Source organism: Puma concolor, chromosome D1 (genome assembly GCF_028749965.1).
Source record: "Puma concolor isolate L17-30 chromosome D1, mPumCon1.1.hap2, whole genome shotgun sequence".
Taxonomy (NCBI): domain Eukaryota; kingdom Metazoa; phylum Chordata; class Mammalia; order Carnivora; family Felidae; genus Puma; species Puma concolor.
In genome coordinates this window covers 37156784-37175207 of record NC_141676.1, presented here as the reverse complement: position 1 = coordinate 37175207, position 18424 = coordinate 37156784, and positions in this window count along the sequence as shown.

The window sequence follows — 18424 nt, the reverse complement described above, 5'->3', positions numbered from 1 at the left end:
GCCACCCAGGCGCCCCTAAAAATTTATTTACATAGTAAAAATTGCCCAGATTGCTAATTACAATAGTGATTGGTTTATCTTTCTATCCTCTCAGACTTTTTTTTTTTTTTTTTTTTTTTTTTTTTACTCTGGGATCTTTTTTCTCTTCTCATTCTTCTTTTCCTTCTCTTCCTCCTCCTCTTCCTTCTCTTCCTCCTCCTCCTCCTCCTCCTTCTTCTTCTTCTTCTCTTTTTTTTTTTTTTTTCTTTTTAAACAAAGTTTCACTCCCAGCTTGGAGTCAAATGTGGGGCCTTAACTCACGACCCTAAGATCAAAGCCTGAGCTGAGATCAAGAGTTGGACACTTAACCTACCGTGCCACCCAGAAGCCCCTCTTCTTCTCTTCTTTTTAGGTTTGTTTTTGTTTTGTTTTATTTAGAATCTAGAAATGAAAAATGGATAAATTTTTAAAAGTCAGCTAACAGAGCTAAGACAAGTAATAAGACACTTGAAGAAGCATAGGATCCAAAACAAATGAACCAATATAGAAGAATATTCTACATTTTTTTCTAAAGCAACTGTCCATATAATCTTATACCTCTTTGTCTAGAATTATCTGTTTGATCAAATAAAAAAGTGCAATTCTTACCAGCAATATATATTTTCTTGAAATTAAAATGCAATCGGCACCAAGGAAGAATTTTTTCCTTTTAAAACATATTGTAGACATAATGGTCTATGTTATTGTCATTGTGTTCTATTTTATAGCTTTAGCTTCCAAGTGTTCAGATTTTAAAATTTGCCATTAAAAATGAGATTGTTTTGTACAGGAGTGCTTTGTACCAAATCTGAAGGTGCACCATTTTTCATATGATTTTACAACATTGTATGTGTCTGGATACTTTTTAAAACGTGCTTTTTTAAAAGCAGTTCTTTGCAGTTGCTGAAACACATTGGATTTGTTGTCTCCTTTAAAGATCACAACGACTTTGAAAGGAAGGTGATATTCCCATTTTAAAGAGGATGAAACAGAAGTTGAGAAATGAGTTACTATGCCCTGAGGAAGAAGTTGAGGATGTTGTTACTAAGAACCTGCCCTGAAACCGAACCTTGGGTTTTCTGGTTCTAAATCTGGTACCGGCATACATTTTTCATTCTCAATAGAAATATGGAGGAGTATCAAAGTTGTCCACCCATCTCCCACTAAGCAGAGAAAGATAGTAAAATTCAGTTGTGTTCATAGCCTTCACTTTCATTAATTCCTTTATTTCTTCCAACAAACGTTTTTAGTAGCATGAACTCATGATGGTGAAGAGTTGGTGGCCTCTCCATCCTCTTCTATTGCATAGGGAATGGAAGAGAGGGTGGGGCTGGCCCAGGCCCTCCTACCAGCACTGGAGCCTGGTGGGCCTAAACAACCAGCAAATATTGCCTAGATCTCTATCAATCACTACATAGTATCCCATGACCATAAAGGACGGGTCCATCTGCGGGCACCTGAATGGATGGAAACTGGAATTTCTGTTCCAAAGTTGGAGAAGAGAAGCTTCTCTCTGCACATTTGGCAGCAAATGGGTATAGTGTTAAAGAGAAATCAATAACAAGGTACACGTTATTGAAGTGAAGGCAGTCACCGTGGAACCAAAGGAAGAGCGAGCCCTAGAATCAGAAGACACTAATAAGGTAGAACAGTGAGAAAGAAAGAAACTGGGCCTTTAATGACATAGTTGGATCAAAATGACAATGAAGCTCACCCTACCTCTGTAATTGCAGTTACATGAGCCAGCAAATCCCTGTTATTGTTTCAGACAATTTGCATTTGGTTTTCAGGTTACTTATAACTGAAAACATTCTAACTGATATGCTGTACGTATTATACAATTATATCATCAGTTTGAAAGAATGTTAATACTTGTTTACCAAGGCAAGTTAAAGCACCTTTCATTTATAATCACAGAGTTTTCACGGAATAATGATGGGATGTTGTGTAATTAACTTTAACTGTGTACCTCGTTATTGATTTTTCTTTAACACTGTGCACTTCAAGCCTAGATAACTAGCCCCTTTTCTTAAATTATTTTGTGACAGTCTCAAATGGCCCCTCTGCTGTGATTAAAGAATAGATATATGCAAGAACTCACCTTCTTGCTAATCACTCTCGCTGACCTCACTGACAGCACTCTTGTCTCAGGATAGTTGCCAGTCTGCAAACTACTGGTCAAAGCTCAAGTTGGTTGTTTGGAATTACAACAAAAAGTTTGATGGAGGCTGATCAAATGCAGCCTTGCTCCCATTTGGGAGAAAACCCATGAATGGGCTTTGTCGCGCTGGACAACATGATCAAGTAAAGGGAGAGTTGAAGCCATAACCTACCTTACAAGCAGGTTAAAGAGAGCTCAGGTAGGCAAAGAAGGACTAATGTGCTGCCAGCCAGATGGAGCTGAAACTCCGCATAGGTCCTCCATATCTCTGGATATCAGATTCCACGGGAGGAGTTGGATTGTGAAAAGTGTAGTGCAAACAGACTTCCAAGAACCATGTCCATAGGGAAGATGCCAAATTTAAACCATGATGCACATGCAAATTGAGTTAAGGAACTGGAAACCAAATTTAGATCAGGAAGATAAACTGAATAAGTAAGGTAAAGAAAGTGGTATGGAAAGACCCCTGGGTGGCACAATTAAGCCTCAGGTCATGATCTACCTGTTTGTGAGTTCGAGCCCCACATCCGTCTCCATGCTGACAGCTCAGAGCCTGGAGCCTGCTTTGGATTCTCTATCTCCCTCTCTCTCTGCTGCTCCCTCGCTCATGCTGTCTCTCTCTCTCTCTCTTTCTCTCTCTCTCTCAAAAATACATAAGCATTAAAAATATTGTTTAGGAGCCGCTGGATGGCTCAGTCGGTTAAGTGTCTGATTTCAGCTCAGGTCATGATCTCACAGCTCCTGAGTTCAAGCCTTGCATTGGGTTCTGTGCTGACAACTCAGAGCCTGGAACCTGCTTCAGAGTCTGTGTCTCATTCTCTCCCTGCTCCTCCCCCATTCATGCTGTGTCTCTCTGCCCTTCAAAAATAAATAAACATTGAAAATTTTAAAAATATATGTTTTTAAAAAAGAAAGTGGTATGGAAAACATGCACATAGATCAGATGATTTTATAGCCAAACTCTGTGGAATGGAATCATTTTACAAGATCTCCACTCTAACCCCTGTCATCATGTTTCTGCTGTCTTGCCTCATTACATAGGCATTCTGTACCCAAGCCATGCATCCAGCCCCTCCACCTCCTCTGCCTAAAGGCTGCAGTCTGAAGCAGCCAATCCACATCACATGTTTTGCTTAAGGCAGTGGATGAGTTTGGATCTTGTTGCAATGGTAGATTACTGCATAAGAGAGAAAGGCTTCTTGCCTCCTACTGCAGATATTCTGAGACATCCTTAGAGTTGTATGTTTGCCTTCCTCAGAATCAGTGACTAAAGCTTTTGCTTCATTTTGAAAAGCAAATGTCCTTGGGAAATGTAAATTTCAAACAGTTACACTCATTCACACTGAGCAGAGTGCTCAGAGAGAAATTTCCCACGGAGGGCGGAAAAGGAACATATGGGACACACTGCTTATACCTTAGTGATACCACAAGAGAAACACATATTCTATTTTTATGGACATAGGAAGTTCAAGAAGAGTACAGGTCAGATCATGAACAATGGTTTATAATGAATTGGATGAATAATTACATCCATAACTTTTCTAGTGACAGATAATATCACACTTACCTAAAGAATGTGTATTTGAAACATGTTTGAAAGTAACTAACTGAAAATCAAATGAAACCCATATATGATTTCAGTTAATAATAATCTGTTTCTAGAGAGTTAACATATTATCAGATACCACAGGAATTTGTATAAGACTTCTCTTTTATGCAGAAGCAGCCTAACAGTCATATATAACATGTAAAATTTGGACACTACCTAAAAATGTTTGCATATTTGTTGACATAGAAAAGTAATTTAATTAAAAATATATTGTTAAGAAGATTTTGTAATCAGTCTAAACTAATGAAATTCAAATGTAATGTCTATTCCTGTAGTAAATAAGCCCAAATGTCCTCTATTGCTTGTTCAAATTTTTATCATTTTTAAAGATAACCAACTGGATTTTTCTTTTGTATTCATGGATTTTACTTTTTTATAGGATAATAGAGATGTTTTTAGGTTGTTATCTATAAGTACATCTCTGCATAAATAGATTATACAAAAATACAAGTAAAATGTTAAAGTTACATTAGATATAGCCATGACTGTATTTTAAATTTTGCATTTTTTTTAATCTGTAAAAGGAAATTGATTTGACTATTTTAACTTACCAGATGTGGATATATCATCTTGGTATGATTTGAAGAGTTATTATCACACTTAAATTCCTCAATGATTTGTTACTATATTAGTTTTCTCAGACCGCCATAAGAAAATACCCTAGACTAGGGAACTGAAATAACATAAATTAATTTTCTCAATTCTGGATGTTGGAAAGTTCAAGATCAATTTTCTGAAAGATTTCAGTTTCTGGTGAGAGTTCTTTTTGGCCTGCATATAAACTTGCCTCACATGGCAGAAAGAAACTCTGATCTTTTTTCCTCTTCTTATAAAGACACCAATTGTCTCAGATTTGGACCCTATTCTTATGATTTTATTTAACCTTAATTACTCCCTGAAAGGCCCTATCTCTAAATATACTTGCATTGGGGTTTAGGACTTCAAAACATGAATTTGGGGGGAACATGATTCAGTCCTTAGCAGAGACCTTTCAACATCTGTGTAGCTTATGCTTCTTCCGCTTAATATCTGCTTTGATTTGAATATAAATTTTTAAATATTTGAATAAATCAATGAGGCATAAGCATGTACATCTATTCCGCATCTGATTTGGGAATTTCAAACCTCTTCTGTTTTTACAGAAAAAGTACCTAAATATGTAAATTATAAATTTATACATACTTACATGTATATATAGATTTTTGTCTATTACAGATGGCATTTCTTTATTAAAAAACTTGAACCCCATACTATACTTTGTGATTTTTGGAAGGAATAACAAAAAGGTAGCAAAATACTTATGTGCAGGTACCGGTTACCTTTTAATATGACTGGGATTTAGGAATATGAGTTCATACCATTCTAAACTTTTTTTCCCTGGTATATAAATAAACATATGTTAAATAACATTTCTTTCCTGGTATCCTTATAAAATACATCCTGTTACTACTTTTGATGCTGAACTTGCAAATTCTTAAGTAGACTACTTTGTCTCTTCTCTCTTGGAAGCCACTGCTAGGTCCCTAGAAATAGTTCTTATTTTCTCAGTCACTTTTAATTGTTCTTTTCTCTATTATACTGTGTCTTTCCTTATAAACAGTGACGAACTGACTGCCAAAGTACAGTTGTTGTTTTCTTTTTACTTAGAAGTCCTCTTGTCTAATGTGACAATGATATTTCACATACATAAACTAGGAATCAATATTCGATTTTTCATCAAAATTATTTTTAAGTCATAAGATAGAGTTGTTGTTACCCCACTTGATGGCATTTAATTTTCCCAGACTGGCTCCCCATTACTCCCTATTCACAGACTGTAATATGCAATTTACTTGTTTCACTAGCTCGATGGGAAGTTTTATGGTTGTTATCAGGACATAAAATATTAGAGTTCTAAAACAAATTAAAGAATGTTACTACCATAATTATGTATGATTTTTATTTTATTGCTTAAAATATATCTATAAAAATAACATTTTCCCCATCTTAACCTGTAATTTTTAATCCAATAAAATGTATTAATCCTTCCAGAGGCGTTGTAAAAAAGACCAAGATCTCTGGCCGTTGGGTGGCCATATAACTAATTGTGTAAGAGTCCACATCTCTGACGGTTTCAGTCCCAGAATCAGAGTCGATGCTAATCTCTATCTCAAATTCTTTCTAATAATAACCACAATTGTGCAATACAGAGGCGCTATCACTGAGGTTCCTTTCCTCATCTGAGTTTATGGGCCTCTATTAATGAGAAAATAAGTAAAGGGAAGAGTAATTCTGTGTCAGAAGCGGCAAAGTAATTTAAAAGGCAGTGTGACTTTCAAAGGAATGATGCTGTTTGGCAACTTAATCAACTCTTTGTTTATAGGAGTAATGGGACATACATTTACTCTTTTACAAAATATGAGCCAGTGAGGTTTGTGGAGAGTCTGATGACTTTTCTGGGCTCTGACCATACATATAGGCCCAAATTGGTGTTTCTAATTAGATAACAAGTGTTTTTTTTTTTTTTTTTTTTTTTAATGTTTATTTATTTTTGAGAGAGAGAGGCAGAGCACGAGCAGGGGAGGAACAGAGAGAGAGGGAGACACAGAATCTGAAGCAGCCTCCAGGCTCCAAGATGTCAGCAAAGAGCCCGACGCAGGGCTTGAACTCACGAACCATGAGATCATGACCCGAGCTGAAGTTGGACGCTTAACTGACTGAGCCACCCAGGCATCCCTACATAATAAGTATTAAGAAATACTTCAAACAAATATCTTTTGTTGCCTTGGACATTATAGAATCACATTACCAAAAGGACCATGAAGGGTATTTAATATTTTAAGCTCTTATTTTCAATAAGTATCCCCAAAATACTAGATAATATTATCTGTGCTAATAGAGTAAATCAGTCCCACAATAAATACCCAGATATATTAATTCCAGAACATATCCAAAGCAATTCTTCAGTGTGTTTTAAAATTTTTCATTGATAAAATAAATTCCTTGTTGTATAACTATTTCCAATAAATTCTTGATGGCTCCTTAGTACATAGTATGACATCTAAACCTAGACTTTGCCCAGTCCATTCCATACAGCCCTCAGCCTCCTCCTATATACAAGTGCACGCCCTGAAATTCAGTTATTACTTATTCAACAAAATAGACCATACATTTTTTTTGAGGGTGACTTGGTGTGACCCTTCAAATTCTGATAATTTATCATATGGATTTTTCTTTTCAATCTTTTCTTCTACTCCCACAGGACATGCTGTGAACTTCTAGAATGAGAAACAAAATCCATTCCTATCCTCATTGTTTTGAAACTATCCTCATTGTTTTGAAAAAGAGTGTTTTTTTTTTTTTTTTTGCTCTCCCTTGTACCCTTTAGATGGGGTTTTCCTTTTTCATTTATGAAATTCAAGCACTAACTTAAATGTCAATTACTTATGGTTTCTTCATTTATCTCAACCATCTGAATCATTATTCCTTCTGTTGGGCTTCTTTAGTAACTTGTTCGTTCAATATTATAATACAGAAAAAAAATAGAGATAATAGATGACATTATCAGAGTATTGTCCATGTTCCAGGTACAGTTTTAAGCAACTTTAAACTCTCAGCGGTTTCATGAAGCGGGTGGTAGTCAGACAGCAAGATGGCAGCCAAGTGCCAAGTTGTAATCCACTGGAAGGATAGGCCTGTTTGTTGAGGGACAACTATATGCATGAGTCATCTTTCAAGTTGATCTTCTGGGTCCAGATGAGCCTTTTGATGTCACAGCCCTGTTCAACCTCTTGACAGCAACTTCATGAGAGACCCTGAACCAGAATCAGCCAGCAAATCTACTTGAGGATTCCTAAAGGATTTTCTTTTTCTTAAACTTTTACAATACTCTTCTAACTCAACTCTTTGCCCTCAGTCTGTCTTCTCTCATTTTCACCTGCAAGTCCTAAGTCCTTTCTAAGAAGAAAGCTTGACTCCATTATACTCTCATTAAAAACTCCTCCCTGGTCTCTCATCAATCTTTTATTTAGTCCCTCTGTATGTCTCTCCCACAAGCATCCACTGCAGTTCTTTCCACCACATTCTCCATTCAATAGATAAAATAGGCCTTCAAACTTGTCTGTGCCCTACAGGTCTAGGACCTGTAAATATGTTATGTTACCAGACAAATGAGACTTTAGAGATATAAGTAAGGACCTTAAAATATGGAAAGCATTGTTGATTATCTAGATAGGTGAAATCTAATCACACGAGCTCTTAAAAACACAGAACTTTCTTTGGCTGGCGGCAGAGATACAAAAAAAAAAAAAAAAAAAAAAAGAAAAATCGAACAGATTCAAAGTGTGGGACAGACTTGATCTATTATTGCTAGGAGGTGAGGTGGGGAGGGAAAAGGAGGGCAAGTGGAAAGCATGAGAAAGAATGTGAGCATCCTCTGGAAGCAAAGGCTGGTCTTCTGGCTGACAGTCAACAAGGAAACAAGGATCTTAGTCCTATGATAGGCAGAAATTCAATTTGATCAACAACCTGGCTGAGCTCCATGCAGATTTCTCCCCACAATCTCCATGAAGGAAGGTAGCTGACACCTTGATTTCAGAATTCTAATCTGTAGTTCCAAGCAATGGGCCCTGTTGAACCATGCTACATCCAGATTTTGACCTACAGAACTGTGAGACTATAAATTGGTGTTGTTTTGAGTCACAAATTTGTTATAGCAGCAACAGGAAACTAATACATTGTATGCATCAGAAACCTCATTGAGACTTCTAAACTATATCTTCCTATTTTTAGCTTCCTTGCTTTTCTCAGTTCTCTTTCCTCTTCCTGTAAATTTCCCCTGTCTTTTATTTATATGAGAGATTCCTCTTTTTATTTTTTTCTGGATAGATATTCTATAATTTCCCTAATAACAAGATTAGGTGGGTTTTACATTTCCTATTGCCCCAACATGCTTGTGACATCTCTATTACTGTAGAGCAGTGGAGTGGCTAATACTGGAGTGCTAAAGTTAAATGGAATAGAAGATATTCCCCAGGTCTACCACCTACTAGTTGTGTAGCCAAGTGTTAATTATCACAATGGTGCTTCCCCAGTTACACTGAAATTATCTATTACTGAAATCATGTCTAGACTGTAAGCTTCTGATGCAGAGACCATGATTTATTCTTACGTGTATTTCCAGGTTTAGACATAGTGCCTGGTACACAGTAGCCACTTACTTTCTCTTTACCAGACCAAATTTGTATGTCAACCTGTTGTATCACTCATAAAGATATTTATCAGTGATATCGTAAGGCTCACTATGAACTCATCTAAGTTTATATTAGGTATCTACATGTCTTTACTTTACATATAAGGAAGCCAAGGCATAAAGGGGTTTAGTGTCCAAATTAATAGATGAGAGAGCTGTTTTCACACTGAAAGTTCTTACTCCAAAGTCTATACCCACTCTATCACAGCACATTCTCAGCATGGAAATTCTCCCTTGGCTGACAGATTTCCTCATTATCTATAAACATCAGACCTAGATCTGAGACTTGTCATCATTTACATCGTGGGATATAAGTTATGCTCTGAATAGTTCCTTATGCATAATTTGATTGGACATGTAAGAGGCCCAGTGAATGGCCCTTCCTTGATGCTTGAGCAAACCTTACACCCTGAAAACTGTAGTGGACAACTTGAATGGATTAATTACTGTACTGTCTTAAGTCTTCCTTTATAAAATGACTGTCCAGGGAATAAGAAGATTATTCACGAAGAAAAAGAGCTCAGTGAGTTTAAACTGTCCTATCAAGTATCTAGGGAGCTGTTCACAAGTGAACCAGAATGAAGAGAAGTAATTAAAGCAGCTACTGATAAGTATTCAGTCATTTTATTTTATGGAATTTGAATATGTTAGATGAGCAGCGAGGATAGAATTTTTGCCTCTGCCTTGAGTCACATCAGGCAAGTTACAATTGGAATATTCAATTCCAAATGTTTTTGTGGTGAACAGCGCATATTTTTTTTGCCACCATAAAGACTTTTCCTTCTTGCCTGCTGGGTATCTGGAGCTTGTCTGTCCTTCAGAAACCAGTACAGGTCTTTTCTCTCGCCTACAACTCTCCCAGACTATAATGTGATATATTAATTTGAATAAATAAAAGCACAAAACCATATTTTTTAATTTAAAAAATGACAAATTCTGTTTCGACCTAATATACTTGCTCTGATGTCATCATTTATTATCTTTACTGTTTTGCAGTTGAGGTGCTCTGAAAGTGCTCTGGAAAGCTATTTAATAACCATACAAAAGATCCGAATTATAATACATACAGAAAGTTACCTATACATGTGCATGTTTGTACCTTTGTATACACATGCATCTATATGTGCAGTCTACACAATCCAGAAAAAACTATATTTTTTAAAAAAAATAAAAAGAATGTTAACTTTCATTGAATACTTATTGAGTGTCCCCTTAAGGAGTTTAAGCACATCCTTTAATTTCAGTTGTAATTAGTGCCCCAATTTTAGAGACAAAATATATTAAGAAAGTTTAAATCCACTAAATGTAATCCATACATGTTATGAGGAAATAGAGCTAATTTTCACACCCAATCCATCTGTCTACAAAAGCCTCCCATGGATGATCTTCTAAGCTCTTTTCCATTTTCCTCTTAAAATTTTTTTTAATGTTTTATTATTTATTTTTGAGAGAGACAGAGAGAGAGAGAGAACAAGTGGGGGAAAGACAGAAAAAGACACAAAATCTGTAGCAAGCGCCAGCCTCTGAGCTGTCAGCACAGACCCCAACATGGGTCTCAAACTCACGAACCTTGAGATCATGACCCCAGCCAAAGTTGGACGCTTAAACGACTGAGCCACCCAGGCACCCCTTCCCTTTTCCCTTGTTAATGAACATGGCAACTTGGAAGATGAAAAACCTTCATGAGGGAATAAACCTGGGTCTCTAAAATATTCACAATTTCAACTCTGTGCATAAAAAAATAAAATTCTCTTGTATTAAGCTATGATGATTCAGAGGTTTATCTGTTCCAGAGCTAGTGTTATGGTAAATAAAACAAGGGCTTTGTATTGTGCTCTAATTGCATTAAATTTGTCACCTGATCCAGCATGCAGCATTTTGGAAATGAACCCCTATTTTAACATGCTCTGCTTCTTTAAATTGTCTTCTCTAGAGGTGGAAAACCTGCTCAATCTACCCAAAGCATATTATTTAATAGCAATTCCTCAGAGTACTTACTGGGTTAAGAAAGATTCTGGGGCTGCATCTTCACTACAGACAGACTGTTTCTGGCTTAAGGTACTTATTACCTAAATTGAGTGCATAGGACACACTTACACAGAAATCAATCCCCTTGGCTTCCTGGAGCGACTGACAGGGTAGGGTCTTTGGTATTGGTTCTGTTGGATCCCACAGACCTTTGGTACCGCTCATGCTGGTAGCCATCAAGGCTGGCCCCTGACATGAGTCCGGTGGTATAAATGATACCCGGCGTGTGGGCTCCAAGGGTATAAATAGTGGCAGAGAAGATGTTAAAACCAAATAGGAAATTTTATTTCCTCTGTGACATGTAAGAAGCTTGGACATCATCGCTCCCATCCTCACAATGAGAAAAAAAGCAGAACTGCAAAACAGGTTTTCTATATCCATCAAAAGAAGTTAAATAACTTTCCAAGCCTTATCTAGTAGTGAATGGAGGACCTGTAATGTATAACCTGTAGTTTCTGATCCAGGGTTTTTCCTTAAAAGGCAATGTTGTGCATACAGGCTAAGACAAAACACAAGGTGCGATGTGATCCCTGTGTTATTGGCATAGATAAGATGTCTGCAAAGGAGAAAAGAAAGCAGTTCCTTTTTTTTTTTTCTAACGTTTATTTATTTTTGAGACAGAGAGAGACAGAGCATGAACAGGGGAGGAGCAGAGAGAGAGGGAGACACAGAATCTGAAACAGGCTCCAGGCTCTGAGCTGTCAGCACAGAGCCCGACGTGGGGCTCGAACTCACGGACCGTGAGATCATGACCTGAACCGAAGTCGGACGCTTAACCGACCAAGCCACCCAGGCGCCCCAGGAAAGCAGTTACTTTTATTTTTTATTTATTTTTTTTTTTTCAACGTTTATTTATTTTTGGGACAGAGAGAGACAGAGCATGAACGGGGGAGGGGCAGAGAGAGAGGGAGACACAGAATCGGAAACAGGCTCCAGGCTCTGAGCCATCAGCCCAGAGCCCGACGCGGGGCTCGAACTCACGGACCGCGAGATCGTGACCTGGCTGAAGTCGGAGGCTCAACCGACTGCGCCACCCAGGCGCCCCGAAAGCAGTTACTTTTAACAGTTAACATTTTTCAGTATGATCCACCATACTAAATGTATGTTAGAGCTTTAGAGACTCGTTTTTCATGCTGCACTTCCTTTCTCTTCCAGGGAAATTTTGATTACATCTTTAAAAATATTTTTAATGTTTATTTTTCAGAGAGAGAATGAAAGAGAGAGAGAGAGAGTGAGCATGAGCAGGGAAGGGGCAGAGAGAGAGGGAGACACAGAATCTGAAGCAGGCTCCAGGCTCTGAGCTGTCAGCACAGAGCCCAGCGCGGGGCTCTAACTCATGAGCCATGAGATCATGACCTGAGCCAAAGTCGGACACTTAAATGACTGATCCACCCAGGCTCCCCAAATCTTGATTACATCTTGCTGCACATGTCACAAAGTTACTGCTATGTGATGTTGTGGAATTTAAAAATGATGCCTTTGTAACTTTTCCTTTAATTCTGAGGAATTAAGAGCAGACAAATGTAATCAGTTATGGAAGATGTTAATCAAATGATTTATTTTGGTATTTATTTTATTAACTAATTTATGTACATTTACATTAAAACATTTTTTTAAATGTTTATTTATTTTTGAAAGTGAAAAAGAGACAGAGTGCGAGTGGGGGAGGGATGGAGAGAGAGGGAGACACAGAATCTGAAGCAGGCTCCAGGCTCTGAGCCGTCAGCACAGAGCCTGATGTGGGACTTGAACCCATAAACCATGAGATCATGACCTGAGCCAAAGTCGGACACTTATCCCACTGAGCCACCCAGGGGCCTCAATGATGTACATTTTTAATGCACTGGTTTCAACTTTTTTAACTTTGCATTTTCCATTTACGAAAATTTCTCAGAACTCTGCTATCCATTCTCCAATTTGTATTATTTGAACAATGGCTATCACTCTGTTTCCCAGGTGACCAGCTGTATCATTTTAACAATGGAATCCTACTTGTGTCTCCTAGATATAATGGTAATCTAATATTAAACATCTTCACTCAAAACTAATGCTACCCTACTTTCCCTTACTGTTCCCTTGAGAATCTCTGATGTCACTACCCCATGTTCGTCCTTTCATCAGCTGTGTGCTCCCCTCCTGCCCTACTAGCTTCTCAGCCTCCCTTCAGCTCTGCACTTGCTCCCTAGGGGCTGAGTCTTTTTTAGAATCCAGCAATATTTCACTATCTTGCTGATATAAAAAGAGCATATGCCACCACAATTTTATTTGTCTTCTGATAGACTGCCTTCAAAACTATTATTTGATTTTTTTTTAATATTTATTTTTGAGAGAGAGAGAGAGAGAGCACAAGCAGGGGAGGGCAGAGAGAAAGGGGGACACAGAATCCTAAGCAGGCTCCAGGCTCTGAACTGTCAGTACATAGCCTGACATGGGGCTGAAACCCAGAACTGAGAGATCATGACCTGAACCGAAGTCGGTGCTTACACAACTGATCCACCCAGGCACCCTAAAGATTTATTTTAAAGTAAACTATTATGATCATCAAAGAAAACAACTTTGTGTATGCAAGTTTATAAATTAGTTAGCCATATATACTCTAAACTAAAGTGCTTTCTTTTATCATTGAAGATAGAAGTATAGCAAATTGAATGATAATAATTAGGAAGTGAGGAGTTTTTAGTAGTACATTTATTACCTTTGATTTAAAAAAAAAATTTGAGCGAGAGAGCTGGAACACAAGCAGGGGAGGGGAAAAGAGAGAGGGAGACACAAAATCCAAAGAAGTCTCCAGGCTCTGAGCTGTCAGCACAGAGCGTGATGTGGGGCTTGAACCCACTGACTGTGGGATCATGACCTGAGCTGAAGTGGGATGCTTAACTGACTGAGCCACCCAGGCGCCACCAAAACTTATTTGATTTAGAGGGTAGAGAAAAAAAAAATACAAGCAGAACAAGAGAGCACAGGAATTCAAACACCATTCCCTCTATTATTCTTTCTCTAAACGAAATAGCAATAGTCTTGTTTACATCTGGTCATCCTAAAGAGACACAAATGGGGCCGCCTAGGTGGCTCAGTCAGTTGAGTACTCCAACACTAGATTTCGGCTCAAGTCATGATCTCACAGTTTGTGAGTCCAAGCCCCACGTCGGGCTCCACACTGACAGTGGAGAGCCTGTTTAGGATTCTCTTTCCCTCTTTCTCTGCCCCTCCCCCACTCACTTTCTTTCTTGGCGTCACTCAAAATAAATAACTAACTTTAAGAAAAGAAAAATAGATACAAATGAACCTCAATATCCACTTGTTTTCAAGAGGCAGCACAGAAAAAAAAAATAGCAAAGGAAACTCAACCTCCTCATTTCCCTTGCTGGACAAACCTCAGGTTTGCATTCACCATCTTATGCAAATAAGCCCAGGAAATGCTGGTTCATGGGAGCCAAGGAGAATAACCTTTGTAAAACATGCCAAGAGTGTCCTCTTAACCAGTTTCATGGCTACATAGAGATCAAGAACAGAGAAGAAACTATATGCCCGTGCTAGAAGAAACTATATAGTATATATACTATATAGGGTGACAAAGGGTAACTTGTGAAAGGCTGGTGGCATGGTGGGAACTTCTGCCATGGGTGAAAGAGTGAATGAGTCGGTTGGAGGAAAGGCTTCAGCAGAGGTCAGGGCAGAGTGAGAACCCATCTATGGGGGAAATGTCTCTTGAAGAAGGGGTGGAGGGAATGCTGTCAGAGGAAAAAACAAAAACAAAACACAAAGCACAAACAACCTTGCCAGGAAAATGCAGCTACAAGAATTATCGTGGCCATGGCTGATAGAACAGTAATCATAGAACTTGGGTGTCAGAACCTGAGAAAACAGAATAAACACACAAATTCCCAGCTATTCATCACACGGCACCTTACAGATTTGCACCTGGTAAGACATTAACTACATGTACTAATAGGTATTTACTTACTGGTTTATTTATTTAGCATAGATGTGCCGAGCACAGCTCTAAAGACAACTAGGTTGTACTGACACTGATGCAGTCAAGAATCAGAATATTTCCATGACTATAATTCTTTCTCACGTTGATCTTCTAAGCTGTTCTGACTTCCTTCCTGCCTCCACTTCCTACTTAGCCCATGGTCACCGCTAATCCATTCCTCATTTCTGTAATGCATCATTTTAACAAATGTTGTATGGATGGAACCATACAGTATGTAACTTTTGGGATTGGCTTTTTGTTTTGTTTTGTTTTCACTCAGCATAATTCTGTGTAGATTTATTCAGACCGTCACTTGTGTCAATAGTTCGTCCCTTTTTATTTCAGAGGAGTATTGCATGCCCCACATTTTGTTCCCTGTTTAGTCATTGAAAGACATTCAGGTCGTTTATAGTTTTAGGCTGTTGTTAATACAGCAACTATGTGTACATTCATTTAATAGGTTTTTGTGTTAACATGAGTTTTTATTTCTCTGTGATAAATGCCCAGCAGTGCAATTATTGGGTTGGATGGTAGGTGCGTGTTGAGTTTTTAAAGAAAGTGTCAGACTGTTTCTAGAGTGACTGTACAATTTTACGTTCTCACTAGCAATCCAGTTACTACTCGCCCTCATCAGGATTAAATGTCACTATTTTTATTTTCAGTATTCTGATACATGTGTAGAGATATCGCATTTTGTGCTTTTCATTTGCATTTACCTAATGTCTAGTGATTTTGAGCATCTTTTTCATGTGCTTATTTGCAACTGTTGATATATCACATCATTACTTTTGTCCATTTTCTTTTCTTTCTTAAATCTATTTAGATTTGAGTTTTTAAATATTCTAGTTTCATTGTTTCAGATGTATGGGTTGCAAATATTTTCCCCAGTCTAGAGTTGTCTTTTCATCTTCTTAACAATACTCTTCATAGTTAGCATTTTTTAATGTGATGAATTTCAATTTATGAATTTTTCCTTTTATGTAGGATGCTTTTGGTGCCAAGTCTAAGAAATTTCTTCTCAACCCTGAAGCTGTTTTCTTAGGTTTTTACTTCCGACGAGTGATAAAAAATGTGTTAATTATTGTATAAGGTTTAAGGCTTAGGTTAAGGTGTTTTCTTTATTTTTCTTTAGTTTGTTTGCCTGTGAATGGCCAAATGCTCTAGAACCCTTCCATTTACTAGAAAGACTGTCTTTCTTCTATTGCATCCTTTTGAATCTCTGGAATAGATCTCACTTGGTTATCATGTATAATCTCTTTATATGTCACTGAATTCTATTTGCTAATATTTTTAAGTAGTTTTGTGTCTATAGCCATGGGTGACATTGGTGTGTAATTTCTTTCTTTGTACTATTTTCATCTGGTTTTGTTATTGGGGTAATACCAGCTTCATAAAGTGCACTAGTGATTATTGCCATCTCTTCTAATTTCTGGAAGAGATGGTGTAGAATGTATGCTAATTTTTCTTTAAATGTTTGGAAGAATTCTCCAATGGAACCATCTGTGTTTAGAGATTTGTCTTTGGGGAGAGATTTTACTTACAAATTCAGTTTCCTTATTAGTTACAGGGCTATTAAATGGTCTGTTTCATACTGTGTGAGGGTGGTGCCTTGTATTTCTCAAGGAATGGTTCATTTTATCTAAGTTATTAAATGTAGCATGTAGAACTGTTTGTTGTAAACATTATTCTTTGATGTCTGCAGGCTCTCCAGTGATGTCTTCTTTTCATTCCTTACTGGTTACTTGTGTCTTCTCGCTCTCTCTCTCTCTCTCTCTCTCTCTTTTTTTTTTTTTTTTTTGGTCAGTATTGGCAGACGTCTGTCAATTTCATTAATCATTTACCTCTTTGTTTCACTAATTTTCTCTACTGATTTTCAATTTTCAATTTGATGGATTTCTACTCCTACCTTATTATTTCCTTCCCATGTTTGCTTTTGGTTTGTCTTGCTCTTCTTAACATAAGTTCTTGAAGTGGAATTACAGAGTATTGACTAGAGACTTTTCCTCTTTTTTACACTATGCATTTAGTGCTATAAACTTCCCTCTCAAAAGAACTTTAGCTATGTCCCAAAATTTTGCTGTTGTTTTTTCTAATTCTCTTTAATTTGGTGTATTTGTTGATTTCTCTTGAGAATACCTCCTTGCCCTATGGTTTATTTAGAAGTATTTGGAAATTTTCCTGTTGTCTTTCTAATATTGATATCCAGTCTGAATTCATTCAGCTTGGAGAACACACCATATATGATTTCAATTTTCAAAAGAAATTTTAAAAAATACTGACATTTGTTTTATGGCCCAGGACATCATCTATCTATCCTGACATATGATCTGCGTACACTAGAGAAGAATGTGCATTCTGCCATTGTCAGGTGTAGGTTCTATAAGTGTCAATTATACCCTGCTGGTTGACAATGTTTTCAGTCCTTTATATCTTTAATGGTTTTCTGTCTAGTTGTTCTATTGAATATTTTTGAAGTCTCCAACTATAAGTGTATATTTATACATTTCTCCTTTCATTTCAATCAGTTTTTATTTCACATATTTTGTAGCTCTATAGTTGATGTTTACACATTTAATATTGTTATACCTTACTGGTAGATTAAACCTTTCATCATTCTATGTCTCTCTTTTCCTTTGGTACTTTTTCTGGATTCTAGTTTATCTGCAATTGATATAGCCTTGTTGTCTTATTTTGATTAACGGTTGCATGATATAGTTTTTCATCTTTTTACTTTCAACCTGCATATATCATTATATTTCAAATGAATTTTTTATAGAAATAAATAGTTGGTTTGTGTTTTCAATCAATTCTGCCTATCTCTTTCTTTTTATTAGTATATTTAGGCCATTTACATTTATGTGGTTATTGATATGATAGGGCTTAGGTCTTTAATTATTTTACTGTTTTGCTTTCTATTTATTCCAGTTTACCATTGCGGCTAAATTTAACAGCTTAAAACAACATATATATATATATATATATATATATATATATATATACATAATATTATAATTATGCAGCTCAGAATTCCAGTGATAGCTCAGCTGGTTACTTTGCTTTGGTTCTGACCAGGACAAATCTAGCTGTTGCCTTGCCTGGGCTATTAACTGGAGGCTCTGAGAAAGAACCCAGTTCCAAGCTCATTCATATTGTTAACAACACTCATTTCCTTGAACTGTAGGCCTAAGTGAAGTTGCTGTTTTCTTGCTGCCTATCTTCCAGAAGACTTTCCCAGCTCTGCAAGCTGCTTGTATCCTTGTCATGTTGTCCTCTCTGTGTTAAGATTAGTAAGGGCATGACCAATGAGTTCTTCTCACACTTCTAATCTCTCTGATTTGTCTTCTCTTATGTCTCTTCATTCTCAGTAGGAAACAATTCTGTTTTTAAAGGCTCATGGGATTC